At 49.8% G+C, this 15,737-nt stretch overlaps 1 long non-coding RNA gene across 2 annotated transcripts in view; it reads left to right on the forward strand.

Moving 5' to 3' along the window:
- Nucleotides 1-25: 25 nt before the first annotated feature.
- LOC141373905 (uncharacterized) overlaps nucleotides 26-15,737 on the forward strand; it is a 403,382-nt gene continuing 387,670 nt past the window's right edge. For both annotated transcript variants that reach the window (XR_012380327.1, XR_012380328.1), the window contains exon 1: nucleotides 26-76. This is a non-coding gene — a long non-coding RNA (uncharacterized lncRNA). The remainder of the gene's footprint in view (nucleotides 77-15,737) is intronic.

Below are 15,737 nucleotides of genomic sequence, written 5' to 3' on the forward strand. Positions count from 1 at the left end.
TCTGCGTCACAGTGCTATGTCATCACCTTAGTTCCTCTCCTCCCGGTTATCATCTCCCATCGTTCTGAGAGGAGGGGTGAGTAGAGTACAATAAGATATTTTGAGACAATATTCACATAACTTTTGTTACAGTATATTGTTATACATGTTCTTTGTATTATAATTGTTAGTTTTTTTTTTTTTTTAAAGATTTTATTTATTTGACAGAGAGAGACAGTGAGAGAGGGAACACAAGCAGGGGGAGTGGGAGAGGGAGAGGCAGGCCTCCCGCCGAGCAGGGAGCCCGATGCGGGACTCGATCCCAGGACCCTGGGATCATGACCTGAGCCAAAGGCAGACGCTTAATGACTGAGCCGCCCAGGTGCCCTAATTGTTAGTTTCTTACTGCACCTAATTTATAAGTTAAACTTTGCTGTACGTATGTATGTATAGGTATCATCCGCAGTTTCAGGCATGACTGGGGGTCTTGGAACACTCCCCCATGGATTGGGGGGGCTCTTGTGCTTGGTACAAGGGAGGTACTTAATAGATACTTGATGAGTGAACAAATGGCTGATTGTTGTAGGAATATGGGGGTGCATCCCCATCCTTGAGGTTCACATTGAGCAACTGTCCCCTCCCTCCTGCCTTCAGAGTCCCAAGGAGCCAGAGAAGAGACCCGTGTTGGGAGATCTTTCTTCCCTAGTGTATGCAGCTCACAGAAAAGAGCCAGGAGCCTGAAGTTGAATTCTGGCTCTCACACGGTGGCTGTGAAGTTTCCGGCAACCCATATAAGTTTTCTCAGTCAGTCTCCATCTTCTCATGGATAAATTAGAGACAGTAATACTTGCTTTCCCCACCTCTGGAGATTGTTGTGAAGGTGAGAGATGATGTTACTGATAGAGTAGCACCAACGCACAAACCTGAATTCAGAGGAGCCCTTGAACTCTCCTCCTGCTTTAAGCCCTGGGTGGCCACACTGATGTCACCAGCCCTGCTGTTTATCTCCTTCGGAGAGGAAATGTTAACTGGAAGCACTTCAAGGGACACAGCTCTTTGTGGAGCTGGCCACATCTCCACAGGCTTCTGAAAGCGGTGGTGGAGGGAACCTCCAGCAGCAGGTGTGGGGTGTGCTGGCCAGCCAAAGGGCCGAGCCCGTCTCCCTCCACCACTGCCACTGTGGGGCTCACACATGGGGCAGCTGATGTAGAGAGCAGAACAGGTTAGACCCAAGAGTTCTGATTCCCAGATCAGCTCTGGTCCTGGACAGGTCCTCGTGCCGCCAAGGACAAATGAAAGAGATAGGTCATGAGCAGAGAGAAGCCTCTTGGAAATGCCTTTGTCCCTTCTCTGCAGAGAATTATGCCAAATCCTGGGATATAGGGACTAAAGGCACAGCTTTGCCCTCAAAGAGATTATGATTGAGCAGGCAGTAGATGGATGCCCTTATCCAGGGCAAAGACCCTGCCTTGTTAAGGAGCAGTGAAGGCTGAGGCTTGTCGGGGGCGGAAGCAGTGGGTGGGTGACCCTGCCCCACTGCTGCTAGCTGGCTCTTTCTCTCTTGGAACTGCTGAGGCAGGTCTGCCAGGCACTAAGGAGGGTGCTTCCTGGCTCCAGGCACTGGGGGTTGACTAACACCGTTGCCATTGGAAAGGGCTTGTCTCAGAGGAAGGCCTGAAGTTCCTGAGGAGAAACAATCTCGCTTCCTCATTTCTCCAGTTGAAATGCTACACGACTTTCATCAGGGGCCATTAGAGCCCCTGGGCCTGGCCCACAGAAGCCTGAGAGGCCCCACCAGTAGGGGATTGGAGGTGAGATGGTCTGCAGGAATGCAGTCGTTCCCCGCCCCGCCCCAATGCCTTAATCCCCAGGGCCTGGGGGAGGGTGTGGCTGGTACCAGCTAGGACTGTAGGTTCACCACCAAAGCCCCTCTGAAGCCGGGAGGCCAGAGTATATGAATTATAGGCCTGGCCCAGCTGAGCCGGGGAGCCCTGGGCCTCACACTGCTCTAGGGTAGATAAGGATGGATCAAAGCGGCCAAACCCTCCTACACCCCTATGTCAGGATCCATCACCCAGTGGCTAGAGTGACAAGACATAATATATATACAAGGAGGGGATTTTGTGTTTCCTTTTGAAGTCCTTTGCACAAACATCTTGTGTGTAAAGCAGCCCATGCACATCTGCTGCACAGCCCCCCACCCTTCTGGTGTTGGGTCTTACACCCCCCGCCTCCCCCTGGTCCTCCTATTAGGCCTCTCCTGTGTCCTTTCTGGTTTATCCCTTGGAGCCCAGGTTGACTTGAAATGAACATCAACAGTAGCTTCTGTGAACCTCAGTAAGACCCCTGGGGGGGCTATGTGCCCACCCATGGCAGTCTTGGAGTCAGCAGACACTTTGTTACAGCCTTTAATCTAGCCTATATTAGCCTAAATCCTGGAGGAAGAGTGGATTTTCCTGGAGGTTTTGTGGAGGTCAGGCAGAGGGCATTTCACACATCCATCCCCCCAGCAACACTTCCCTGCCCAGTAGACAGCCTGGCCCACTCTGCATCCTTGTTCCTCAGTGCTGGCTACCACCCCCCTCTTCCCTTCTGTTCCTTATTCGGACTCTAAAAACCCCACTGTTGTCCAATGCAATGGGGCCTTTCCCAGGTCCTTCCCTCAGGCCTCCTCGGGGTTTCCCTGCAGCTTACAGACTGCAGCTTTCACCTGGCACACAGACTCAGAGCAGACTCAGCCAGCAGCTGCCATGTGAATACCTGTGCTGTGACTGCCTTCTTAAACCTGCCCCGGCTGCATCTTGTCTGCTTCATCCCCCCGGTCCTTTTTATTTAAAACATTTTTTTTTCTTTTTATTTTTTTAGTAATCTCTGTTCCCAGTGTGAGGCTTGAACTCATAACCCCAAGGTCAAGAATCACATGCTCTACTGAGCCAGTCAGGCGCCCCCCCCCTCATCCCACTACTAAAGCAGAGAAGAGTTTAATTGTGGGGTGTGCAGTCCCCGTTGCAGGGTGCAGGGCCCGGCTGGGTGGGTGGCTGTCCAAGTTCCTGTGTGCCCTGGGGTATTTTCAAAGCTCAGGGCTGGGGTCTTTGCTCTCAGGATCCAGGAACTCATCCCCGCCTCCCCCAAACCCTAACAATCTTTCCTTCCTCCAAACAAAGAACCCTTTTGATCTTTATCACTCTCTTGGAACATACATGCCAAATGTCTTTGATAATAAAAATAAGATTATCAGCAAACACTCAGCACTTACTGTGTTCTAGGTACTATTCTAAGCACTTTATAGTTATTAGTTCATTAAATCTCAGTAGTTGTGGTGGGGGGGGGTCTGTCTAATTTCTTTTTTTTTTTTAAAGATTTTATTTATTTATTTCAGAGAGAGAGAGAATGAGAGATAGAAAGCACGAGAGGGAAGAGGGTCAGAGGGAGAAGCAGACTCCCTGCTGAGCAGGAAGCCCGGTGTGGGACTCGATCCCAGGACTCCAGGATCATGACCTGAGCCGAAGGCAGTCGCTTAACCAACTGAGCCACCCAGGCGCCCCTAATTTCTTTAATTATATAGTGAAGTCCTCAAGGGCAGAGACTGGGGTGACACATCTTTGTGTCCCACAAATTCCTTGCACTCTAGGAATGTTTGCTGATTGACTCAGTCTGCCCTTGGGAGGTGCCATCCCATACTGGTTACTCACTTTCCCTTTCTCTTCAAATGGAACTAGGATTTCCTTTTTTATTCCCTTAGGGTAATGGAAAGTGAAGAAAGTGACCTGGGGAGGCTTTGGGGTCATTGGGACTTTCTTCCTCTGACTGAAGTTGGGACACCTTACCCATTAAGGAAGGCACCTGCCAGAAAGGAGCAGAGGAAGACATAGATGGGCTTTCTAAGCAGGAGTGGAGAGAGGCACCCTCTGTGTGTGTGTTCAGGTGGTTGTCTCTGGATGGTAGGTTGTGGATGATTTTGGTTTTCTGCCTTTTCTACGATGAGCAAATACTGCTTTTACACCCTCAAAAGAGGAATTAGAAATGTAAAAAGTGAAATGTTTATTGAGTATTTTGTTGAGTAGTGATTGTTGAGGTGAGTTTTAAAGGATGAACACAGAAGCCCCAGAAGCTGGGCTGGCATTCAGCAGGCATCCATCCTGAAAGTCAGTGACTTGTTTTTACAGACCAGTACCTGTGCCACACCCATAAATAAATATTTTAATATCTCCCCTGCCCAGAAGTCATATCTCTTCTTTGGATAGGAGGAAGATTGTATCCTGGGGTCAGTTTCCTTCCCCAGGCCAGCAACCCTGGCCCAATGATGGTCTATGTTGGTCTCTTTGCTTCCTCTAAAATGGCTGCAGGAGGGGATTCCACCACCTCTTCCCTGGATTACCTGCTTCAGTCTCCAACCTTTAGAGTAAGCAGTCTTTGGCTCCATGCTGGTGTCCACACTCTAGAACAGAGATCCTCAGCGTTGGCTGCATGTTTAGAAAATGCCAAGGTCTAAAAAAAGCCAAGCTCTGAGTCCCATCCCATATCACTTAAATCAGAACCTCTGGGGTGAGCCCTCAACAGGGGGAATTTTTAGGTTCTCCAGATGCCTCTGATGTGGAGTGAGGGTTGAGGACCACAGGGGCAGATGCAAAAAGTTCCCCAGTGTGGACAGAAGGGCCAACATGGGTTTGCTTGTCCTGCACTAGGCGCTATGGAGGAGGACGCACAGATGGCTGCACATAGAGGTGTCTGCCTGCCTTCTAAGGGCTTGTAGTTAATCACAAAGTTGGTGAGCAAGCTAGAACCTGTGCACAGAGAGGCGGGAGCACTCAGTGTGATGCCCATTGTGTCCAACCTGTGCCACTTCAGACACGACTGTTGAAAATGCTGAGGAAGGAGGCAGTTCAGGTGTCCTGAGGATAATCAGGGTGATCTTCTTGAAAGAAGTTCTGGAGGCAGTTTTTGCGGGGGGAGAGTCCCTCACAATGGTGCACTGACTCTTCTGGTCCTTTCTAAGGGTTTTCTCTCAGGCTCCTTATCTGATGAAGCAGCTTCTTTGTAACTCTGGCCCCTGTTGGGTGTGGCTGGCCACTCTTCAGTCACTGCTCCAGCTCTCCAGGACACCCCGGCAGGACTAGGCTCTGACAGATAAGAACCGTGCTTGTTAGCACAGCTGTTTTCTGCAACACCCAGTGTTGTTTTCAAACCTACGGAAATTTGGGTGCGGAAGTGTGGCTACATCCACCCAACTTCAGAGTTGGGCTTGGTTCCAAATAAAAGGAAATTTAGTCAGTTTTCCCAGACACAGGGACAAAAATAGAGTTGACAGGAACCTCAAAGGGTCTGCTGAGGTACCAGGGTTACACCTAGAAAAATCAACTGACTCTTTGGTCTAGATGCTGTCAAATGGCCAGATCAGACTTGAACTTTCAGCATCAACAATTACCTCTGGAATCTGTCCATACACGTTCTTCAGAGCAGTGCTCTAAAGGTGATGTCTTGGGGCACCTGGGTGGCTCAGTCGTTAAGCGTCTGCCTTCAGCTTGGGTCATGATTCCAGGGTCCTGGGATCGAGCCCCGCATCGGGCTCCCTGCTCAGTGGGGAGCCTGCTTCTCCCTTTCCGGCTCCCCGTGCTTGTGTTTCCTCTTTTGCCGTGTCTTTTTCTGTCAAATAAATAAATAAATAAATAAATAAAATCTGAACCAAAAAAAAAAAAAAGGTGATGTCTTACAAGAAGGCGATTTTGTTTCTTCTTCTGTTAACAGTCCTGGAGGTCTCTGTGTTTCCTGGACCCCTTTGGCCAATAACCTGGATTCTGGGGTTTATGAGGTTCAGATATACTATGTGCATGGTCAAAGAGATTGTCCCTGAGGGGGAAGGAACCGGATGACATAACTCACATTTGGATAGATTGATGATTTGTTATGTCCAGCTTCAACCTTGGATCTTGTCTGGGGTGTGTGTTTCCTATGTAAGCTCATACTGTAGAATGGGGCCTCCTGGGAGGACTGGTTCTGACTGGAGATCCACAGCAGGACTATGCCAAGCCATTGTTGACATCACCGCTGTCCTTCCTCACACTCTGGAAGGCATGCTTCTTTTTCCTACTCTTTCACAAACTCAGCTCCAAGGGCTTTCTACACCGTGGCAGGGTGGGGGTCTCTAGCTCATCGTGGGCCTTTCAGAGTCTCCAATGTGAGCCAGTTTCCCGGCATCTGACACATGGAGGTCAAGCTGCTGTTGAGTGGCAGAATTGAGCCTGAAATTCAAATCTTTGGATCCCCACCCTGTCCTCCCTCGTGTGGTGAGATGGCCATGCCCAGAGACTCCAGAAACTGGACATTGCATAAAGAGGGAGGTGTATAATCAGGGTTGGAAAAGGACAACAGAATTCCCACATCTGCATACATCTGTCATTGTGCCCATGCCATGTGTGGCTTAGCCGGGACACGGGTGGTCCCTGCAGACAATACATTTATCCTCATCCCATGGGAAGACTGCACAGAGCTCCAGGCTCTCGGTTTCATTGATGGCAGAGAAAGGGTGTGAGATGGCAGGGCTGAACTGATTTTTCTTTAAAATTAGAAATGCAGCGTGGAGGTGACTGGAGTGAATGATTTTTTTATTTTTATTATTTATTTTTATTTTTTTAAAGATTTTATTTATTTGACAAAGAGAGACACAGCGAGAGAGGGAACACAAGCAGGGGGAGTGGGAGAGGGAGAAGCAGGCTTCCCGCCCGAGCAGGGAGCCCGATGCGGGGCTCGATCCCAGGACCCTGGGATCATGACCTGAGCCAAAGGCAGATGCTTAACGACTGAGCCACCCAGGCGCCCCTGGAGTGAATGATTTGACTTCTCTGAGCTTTATTTCCTCATCTGTAAAGTGGGAACAAGAAAGGGACCTACCTACCACACAGGGTGTGGTGGAGGGTCAACTGAGATGATATTTACAAAGTGCCCAGAGAGCACAGCACACGGGAAGCTTACTAAGGCTGAGAGGGGAAGGGGGGAAGTGACTTGTCCCTGATACATGCAGTGAGTCAACAGCTTGGGGGTCCTGGAGCCCACATCTCTCTGCAGGATGGGCTGCCACCAGTGCACCGAGTTTCTATCTTCTGCAGGCCAGCCTGGGGCCCTGCCTCCCATCTTGCTGCAGGCCCCTGCCGGAAACCCCGCCCCATTGTCCCAGGCAGCCTCGGCCTGGGGAGCCCAGCTGCTCCTGGGCTGACAGTTTCCTTTCGTGGCTAAGATAACTTTGGGAGATGTCTATCAGGTTCAGGGAAAGGGTGGAGGGTCTGAGTGAGCCCTTTGCTGCCCTGAGATATCTGGCGAGCCCTGCGTAGAGAGGAGTTCATTTAACCTCCTAGCCTGACCGCTGCCACTTTCTCCCTTCCTCCTTCCCCGCCTCCTCTTCTCCCCCCATCCTCACCCCTACCTCTCAGGGCTTTGATGAGTTTCTGGGAAACTTGGCTGGAGGCTGGATAAGCCTCACTAACTCCATCAGTGCTCTCAGTGGTATGGGTAGGGAAGGTAGAAAAGTACCTGGGCCAGGGTGGGGGTGGGGTTGGTAGGGATGGTCCAGTGGCCCTAGTTTTGTCCCAGGAAAAAAACTTCAAGAACCTTTTTAAGTCCAGGCTCTATCATGGATTAGCTCAGTGAATATGGGAAACTTAAAGATTCTTCTCTGGACCAAATGAGGGTGAAAATGACATATGCGTAAGGTGACCACAGGGAATAAAAGATCTAACACGTGTAGGGAACCTATCAGAGGGCCTGGCACAGGAGACTAGCATGATGGTCATTTCTGTGCTGCCATCTGGTAGGTGGCCTTGTGACATCAGTGAATAGGAGGTCTCTCCACCTCACCCTTTACTGGAAATGACAACTATTTTTTTTTTTTTAAGATTTTATTTATTTATTCATGAGAGACAGAGAGAGAGAGGCAGAGGGAGAAGCAGGCTCCCAGGGAGCAGGGAGCCCAATGCGGGACTCGATCCCAGGACCCTGGGATCATGACCTGAGCCAAAGGCAGACGCTTAACCATCTGAACCACCCAGGCACCCAACAGCTATTCTGATAGTAAATCAGATGGGTTATCTTGGCATGGAAGGAAAAACACTTCATTCATTCACTCAGCAAATACCTATTTATTAAAAGCTTACTATATACCAGGCACTTTTCAAGCATCTTAGGAAACAACAGTAAGGAAGACAGTCCCTGTCCTCAGAGTGAACGAATGTGCAGGGCTGGGGCTGGGGCCTGGGACTTGGGGTGGGGGTGGTTGGGGAGGTGGGAACAGAAAGTAGATTAGCAAAACATAAAAATATAATTTCATGTAGAGGTGGGTGCTTTGAAGAAAATGGAAATAGAATAAAAGGTTAGATGGTGGTGGGCTGCTATTTTAAATAGGGCAGGCCTTTCTAAGGAGGTGATCTTTGAGCAATATTTGAATGGAATGAAGGAGTGAGAACATGGGGCAGGAGTTTTTTCCAGCCATTGAGAACAGCAAACTTGGAGGCCCTGAGGTAGAGACCCAGCTTGGCAGGTTCTAGCAAGAGCATGGAGACTGGAGAAGATGGGGTGAAGGGAGAGAGGGTGCATAGGAACTGAGGGCACACTTGGCCCCTGGGGAGCCCCTCTCCCCTGAGGCTGTGTCCTCTTTTCCTCCACAGGGGGGCTGTTGCCTGTGTGTGTGTGTGTGTGTGTGTGTGTGTGTGGAGGGGGTACCAGGGAGCAGCAGAAGGCTGACTGATCATGGTGGACTGCATATTTATTTTAATTAGGGTGATGGCAGGCACCTGTCACTGGTTTCTTTTTATTTATTTATTTTGTCCCTGGTTTCTGATGGAACTTTCTGGTGCTATTTGCTGATGCCAGAGGTAATCCTGAGTTCTGAGAACACAGCAGGGCCCAGCTGCTCCCTTTGGGCCAACCCTGGTTGGAGACGAGCCAGCTGGTGTAAGGGAGACAGTAGGCAGCCAGGGCAGTGCCCTCCACGTGACACTGCTCCATGCTTTGTGTGGCAGCCTAGAGCCCTTATTAGGACCATGATTCAGGGAGAAGAAAGTCTGCCCAGTCCCCACGTCGAACCCACTGCTTAACTAACTGACTGATATTTTCTTTCGTGCTCACTCAGATCATCTCAAAGCAACAAATATTTCCTGGGACGGATCACTCCTTGGGATACAAACCCAGCGGGTAGTTGTGGGTATGGTGTGCTGGCCGACAGCTGTTCTGATGGGTTTTTACATATATAACTTAAAATCTCTAAAAACCCATCAGAACAGGATGAACAAAGACGTTCTCTGCCCTCAAAGAGCGTGCACCCTGTCAAACCGCTCAACTGACTGTCCAGCGCTCCTGGGAGAAGCGCTGCTCTTAACAATGGTGTAAACCAAGCCCCAGGACACAGAGTACGTAAAAAAATCAGCTTTCCCCGGTATTTAGCTCCCTGAGCTAAAACCACACGTTGCCTGCCCCCTCTGCCCCTACTCACCGAGGAAAACCCATTTCCAAAACCTGTATTGTTTTTCTTTCATTTCTTCCGGGTCTTTTCACTTCTGGAAAACTGGTGCTTGGGCTAGCCCGCAACCCTTGCCCTCCAAGGGCCTGTTCTTGCATTTACCTCAGGGCCTTTTGGGGGTTTTCATTCCTTGGATCCCCCATTCATACTGCTCCCTCCACCTCCCTACAGAGCTTCATGTTACAACATTTGGCTTCCTGGACCTCTCTGTGGCACTTCTGGCCTGTTCCTTCCTCCTATCAGGGTTCCTCTTCCTGCCCATCCCAACTCTTGTTCTGTTCCAGAGTCTCCTTGTAAAGCTCCGTGGTCTCACGGGACTGTCATGGCCACTATTTTGCTGATGCCACCTCGTGCTTTCAGGCTCCAGCCTTCTTTGGGCTCCCAGTGACCTCCTGGGATCCCCTCCCCTGTTCAGCGCCTCAGCTGCCCCTTTCGAGCTCTGATGAAGTAAAGTGACTTTGTGCCCTCTCAGCCAGCTGGGGCAAGGAAAGAGCAAAGGGGGCAGTGGAACACGCCATGGGGTTTTAGAGTATCCTGGTTACAGGGGTGGGTGGAGTGCCCCAGGCCAGGCAGACCCAGCATTTCTGTGATGGGCCTGGGCAGGGAAGGGGGTGGGCAGTGACTAAAATTAGAGGCTGGATTCATTCTGGGTCATCCATGGAAAGTGTGGTGGTGTGGAGCAGGGTGGGCCAGCATTTCCCTGATCTCATCCAGTGTCTGTTTTCCTTTGTCTCCCCAGGGCAGGGCTCTCCCATCTGCCCTTTATCAGGGCCTGCTCACACCGGGAAGGCTATGGGCTGCCCCCTTTCCTGTCCATTTTCTCACCCTGGGCCCTGGGGGCCGGCGGGGTATGATTGGACCATCCCCTAAGAGAAGGGACTCATCAGAAAGCCCATTGTGGCTGAGGGTGTGTACTAGGGGGTAGTCCCTAACTTCCCTTTCAGACTCCTTGAATTGGACAGTGACTCACCCAGAAAAATGACGTGATCCCAGAAGCATGCATGGGACTGAAAGCCAGGTCTTCGGGTTGTTGGGTGTGGGGTGCCCTGGGACCATTAGGAAAGACTCTCAGAGGTTGACCCTGATGATAGACCCTGATAGACCCACCGTGTGATGCAGATTAGAGTCTGGAGGAGGGTGCTGGATACAAAAGTAGCAGAGACAGAGGGAGAGTGGGGGAGGATGGCAAGGCCGGAACAACAGGGGACTAGTGAAAAGTGCTTGCAAAGCATTGTAAAGGTAAATTTGCGTGGTGCAGCCGGCTCTCCCTGCATGCTGATGGGAGGCAGAGGAGAGGCTCTGAGTAGAGAAGTAGCAGGCATCCACGTGCATCCACTTCCTCAGGGTACAGATGAGGAAACCAAGACCCACTGAGGGAGGTGAGGGGTTTGGCTTGTGATCACCCAGCCACAGAGAGATGCCCTGCAACTAAGCTCCTGGGGTCAGGGTGCTTTCCATCCACTTTCAGACACTGCTTGAACTGGAAAGCTGAGAGGGTGGGGTTTCCTAGTGGGAGACAATGAGGCCACAGCAGGAGACAGCAAGCAGAGACTCATGGCCAACCCTGGAATGTCCTTATTTCTCTCTCTCATCTTCTGTGTTGACCTGTCTTGTCTTGTTTATCACCTCTCCTGGCCCCTCTCTCGTCCCTTTCTTCTCCCCCATGACCTGGTGAGCGTTGATGTTGGCAGGGAGCCTGCCTCTTCCCAGATCTGAATCAGTTTTGTTTTGTAGTCGCCAGAGCTTGAGGGAGCAGAGTGACGAGCAAATGAACCAAAGGACAAGGCGTCAAGGCTTCTACCCTTGAAGGGTGTGGTACCTACAAATCTTCATGGAATGGCTAGCATGTGCTGGTTTCTGGGCTAAGCACTGTGTTACAAATATAGGGGAGACATGATCCCTGTCCTCTGCTCACTCTTTAGTGGGGGAGCCTGACAAATATACAAATACCTCAGGTATTAAAGAGAATGTGTGAGTGCTCCAAAGGTGACATAGGCAGTGTGTGGTGGCAGGAATCCATTTAGCTCCCCTTCCTCTTCCCCTACCTCCTTCCCTTCCCTCCTCCTTTCTTTCTACAGTCCTGGATGCGTCTGTTAAGCACTAAATCTTAATTTCCAGCTTCTTGCCAGATACTTCACTTGGATGTTCCATAGCCATCCCCACTCAACATGACCCACAGATGTCACTCTTTTCTTTCCCATACCTGCTTCTCTGCATTTCCCATCTCAGGTGAAAGCATTGCTCTGTCACCCTAGCTAGAAACCTCTGGTGGTGTTTTTACCTCCTCCCTCTTCCTCATACACACATGTATTGGATGTGTGAGGACCCACCTCTGAAACTCTTTCCAGCCTGCCTGGCACTTACTGTCCACATGGCCGTGACTGCCACGGGCTCTCATCTTCTCTGTCCCAGACCCTTGCAGGGCTCTCCTGCCCCGTGACCCCACTTCCTTCCTTTAATGCTCAGCCCTGCTGGGAATGTTTCTAAGACACAAATCAGATCATTTATTTGATAGCATGTATCATTATGTGCCAGGCACCATTCTGAGTGGTTAAGATAAATATTAACTCATTTAATCCTCCTAACAATCATAGGAGGTATATATGATTATGACCATATCTCATTGGCTCGAAGATGCTATCCATTGTAAGATGCACCTTATTTTGTAGTACTGAGAAAAATTATGACACAATCCTTTTTTTTTTTTTAAGATTTTATTTATTTGGGGGAGAGAGAGAGAGCACGAGGCGGGGGGAGGGCAGAGGGAGAAGCAGACTCCCCACTGAGCAAGGAGCCCAACGTGGATTGTGGACCTGAGCCAGAGGACCCCGGGATTGTGACCTGAGCCGAAGGCAGATGCCTAACTGACTGAGCCACCCAGGCGCCCTGGTACAATACTTTATCATTTCAAATTTTTATGATATATTTAATGAAAGAGCTCTTTTAGACTTGTTTAGACATAAGTTTTCATTTTTTTTTAAATGATTTGAGATTTTTTTAAAAGATTTTTTTAAGATTTTATTTATTTATTTGACAGAGAGAGACACAGCGAGAGAGGGAACACAAGCAGGGGGAGTGGGAGAGGGAGAAGCAGGCCTCCTGCTGAGCAGGGAGCCCAATACGGGGCTCAATCCCAGAACCCTGGGATCATGACCTGAGCCGAAGGCAGACGCTTAACGACTGAGCCACCCAGGCGCCCCATTCTGAATTATTTTAAAACTCAGAGTCCTCAGTATCTGTGTTTTCCCCCCCATAATATTCTCTGTGCCATTAACAGTGATGCAGTATTTCTTACAAGCGTGGATGTTCTCCCAAAGAGCTGACATTGATTCTGCAGTATTTGATAAGCAATCCACAGCTGATGTCACACTGTCATTCTTGCCACCTAGCAAGTGATACTCAGATGATTTTACACAATTACATCTTGTAATTGATAAAACACATGATCCCATTTAACATGAGAAAGCTGAGGTGCCCAGAGGTTGAGAATCTTTCCCAGGGCCATATAATAAGTGGCAGAGCTGGGACTTGAACCTAGGCAGTTAGCCTCTGGGATCTGTGCTGTATTACTAGCCTTTGCTAGAAACCCATGTCCTGGAGCAGATGAAATTTAGACTCTCATCACAACGCTCAAGTCCTCTGTGGCCTGGCTCTGCTTTTTTTCTAGACTCATCAGCTCTCAAGTAGCTTGTGCTCTAGCTGCTCTGGCCTGCTCCCAGGCAGGCCTGTTGTTGCCTGGGCTCGCACTCAAGTGCCTGTGCTAGAACATAGTTCGGATACCACTCAGAGGTGAAGGCTTGGCTCCAGTGCTGCCTCCTTTGGGATACCTCCCTTGCCTTGACCCCTGGTTGGTACTCTCACAGAATTTAGTTTGTTAGAGCCCTGCTGGCAGCCTTCTGTGTGTGCTGGTGGTTCCTCTGAAAGCCTGGGGGCCCCTCGGGGTCAGGGACCTGCTTCCTCCTCAGTGCCCCCTTCTCAGCACAGTGCTCCATCTGTGGACTTGACTATACCAACTTTCCTTCCTCGCACCTGGACTGACAGGAAATCTGATGGTTTGAGAAGTATTTGGGAGATGGGGTATGTTTATAGTTGCCACTTGAACGTTGACCAGCTGGGGACTCACTGTTCATATAAGTAATATCCTGCCCATGGGGGTGTGTTCCTAGCGTCATCCTGAGTTGTTGGAAAACACCTGATTTGGCGTGTTCCAACCTAGAACACCTCCCTCAGAACCTCTCTAACTTACTGACTCATGAGACACAATGACTCAGGCACTGCTGGCTGGGGAACTCATGGGTGTACAAGGGTGTGCGTGCACATGGTCACATACACACAGGGCAGGGCAGAAGTGTTGGTGGACCGACCTCCTTCTTTTCTGCTAAAATCTCATTTCCTGTGGCTGATGGATTCCGGGGAGGCACCAGGACCCTCTGTTCCCAGATCCTGCCCGGGGGCTGGGAGCCAGCTGCCCCAGGAGGAGACACTCAGGCCAGCTAGCTTGGCACTCTCGCTGTCCTCCTCCACGGAGGGGGATGGCAAAAGCCCATGTGGGAGAAGAGGAGGAGGAATGTTCCAGGCCTGCTCAGTTATTAAAGACATCTCAAGATAATGAGGCATGGGGAAGAACAAAGAGATAGAAAAGCAGCAAAATTAAAAAACACCACCTTTTATGCTTTGACCTTTGGGCCCAGGCGGAGGTGTTTGGCAGATATTCAGCTGTTTGGAAGAGGGAATTTCTGGCTTCATCAGGCTGGAGTTTGTCCATGAAGATAATGGAAATGCCACCCTGGCTTAGGTCTGTGGTCTGCTGAGCCGAGGGGCTGTGTCTGATAAGGGAGCACCCTGAATTTGTGGGTGATCATTCTCCTTGATGCCACCCTTAGGATCAGGGAATTATCATCCAAATTCCATTTTGCTCTTTTTTTAAAAATTTTATTTATTTATTTGACAGAGAGAGACACAGCAAGAGAGGGAACACAAGCAGGGGGCGTGCGAGAGGGAGAAGCAGGCTTCCCGCTGAGCAGGGAGCCCGATGACCTGAGTGGAAGGCAGACGCTTAACGACTGAGCCACCCAGGTTCCCCCCCATTTTGCTCTTAATATTCCACTATGGATAGGCAATCCATAATTTTATCCTAATCTTCTGCCAATTTATTTGCCTGCCTGGAACTGTCTCTTCATAGTATTGATTATTTAAGTGGTGTTTTCTTTCCTGTTTTTACCTCTTACTAAGCTTTCTGCCGGTGCCCTGGAATTTGGAGAACCGGCTAGCCATATCATTGATCATAGCTATCCTTGTTTGGACAGATTAAATTAAAAAACAATATATATCTCTATATTTGATTAAACCGCATTGCATCTGTGCTTTATAATTTTTTTAAAGATTTGTTTATTTGTCAGAGAGCGAAAGAGAGAGCAAGCATACAAGCAAGGGGAGCTGCAGGCAGAGGGAGAAGCAAGCTCTCCTCTGAGCATGGAGCCAAATGCGGGACTTGATCCCAGGACCCTGGGATCAAGACCTGAGCCAAAGGCTCAGGCTTAACCATCTGAGCTACCCAGGCATCCCTACGTCTGTGCTTTAAATTAAATTTTACATCTGATGTCAAGCTACTTCCCTTCATCCTTGGGAGAGGGTTCTGTGATGGAGTTGGGGAAGTAATATTTTTAGGTATTAAGTCTTTCAGAAGAGCTGAATTATGCTGAGTTATGAGTCCCTGGCAGACACACAAAATCACAACCATTTTCTGTTGGTGACACACTTGCACGCCCAGTGGTTTCTTGGGGGGAAGGCACACCCGCAAACATGGCTCACAGACATCAGCCTTGCTCCTTCTGCCTCCTTCCCTGAACAGCCATCACTTCCTCCTCCCACCACCCAACATTTAGTAAAGGGGCAGGACAGCAACCCAGGACCTGGCAAGACCAAGGACATCTTTAAGAAGAAGAACCCTCTGACCTCCCCTTTGCCAAAGTGATTATAGATGAAAACATGCCCGGGGGCAGGGCCAGATGTTCTTGAGAAATGTAAAGGTCAGCTTTTAACTGTTTTCTTGGGCTGTCCTGGGGCTTAAGATTGATGGCAGCTGCCGCTGGAAGTGGGTGCTTTGAGGACCTCAGTGTTCTCCCTCCGGAGGCCTTTGGTTGAACCTTTTCACAGAGAAAGTTAGGGTGGCTTTGGGTTGGCGTCTTTCTCTCCTGTCAGTCAGGAGCTGCAATAGGTGTGGGAAAGGGGTCTAGGGCTGTCATAGCTGCTG

The sequence above is a fragment of the Callorhinus ursinus genome, unplaced genomic scaffold (genome assembly GCF_003265705.2).
Source record: "Callorhinus ursinus isolate GAN/ISIS: 27379988/994484 unplaced genomic scaffold, GSC_fseal_2.0 scaffold12, whole genome shotgun sequence".
NCBI classification, from domain to species: domain Eukaryota; kingdom Metazoa; phylum Chordata; class Mammalia; order Carnivora; family Otariidae; genus Callorhinus; species Callorhinus ursinus.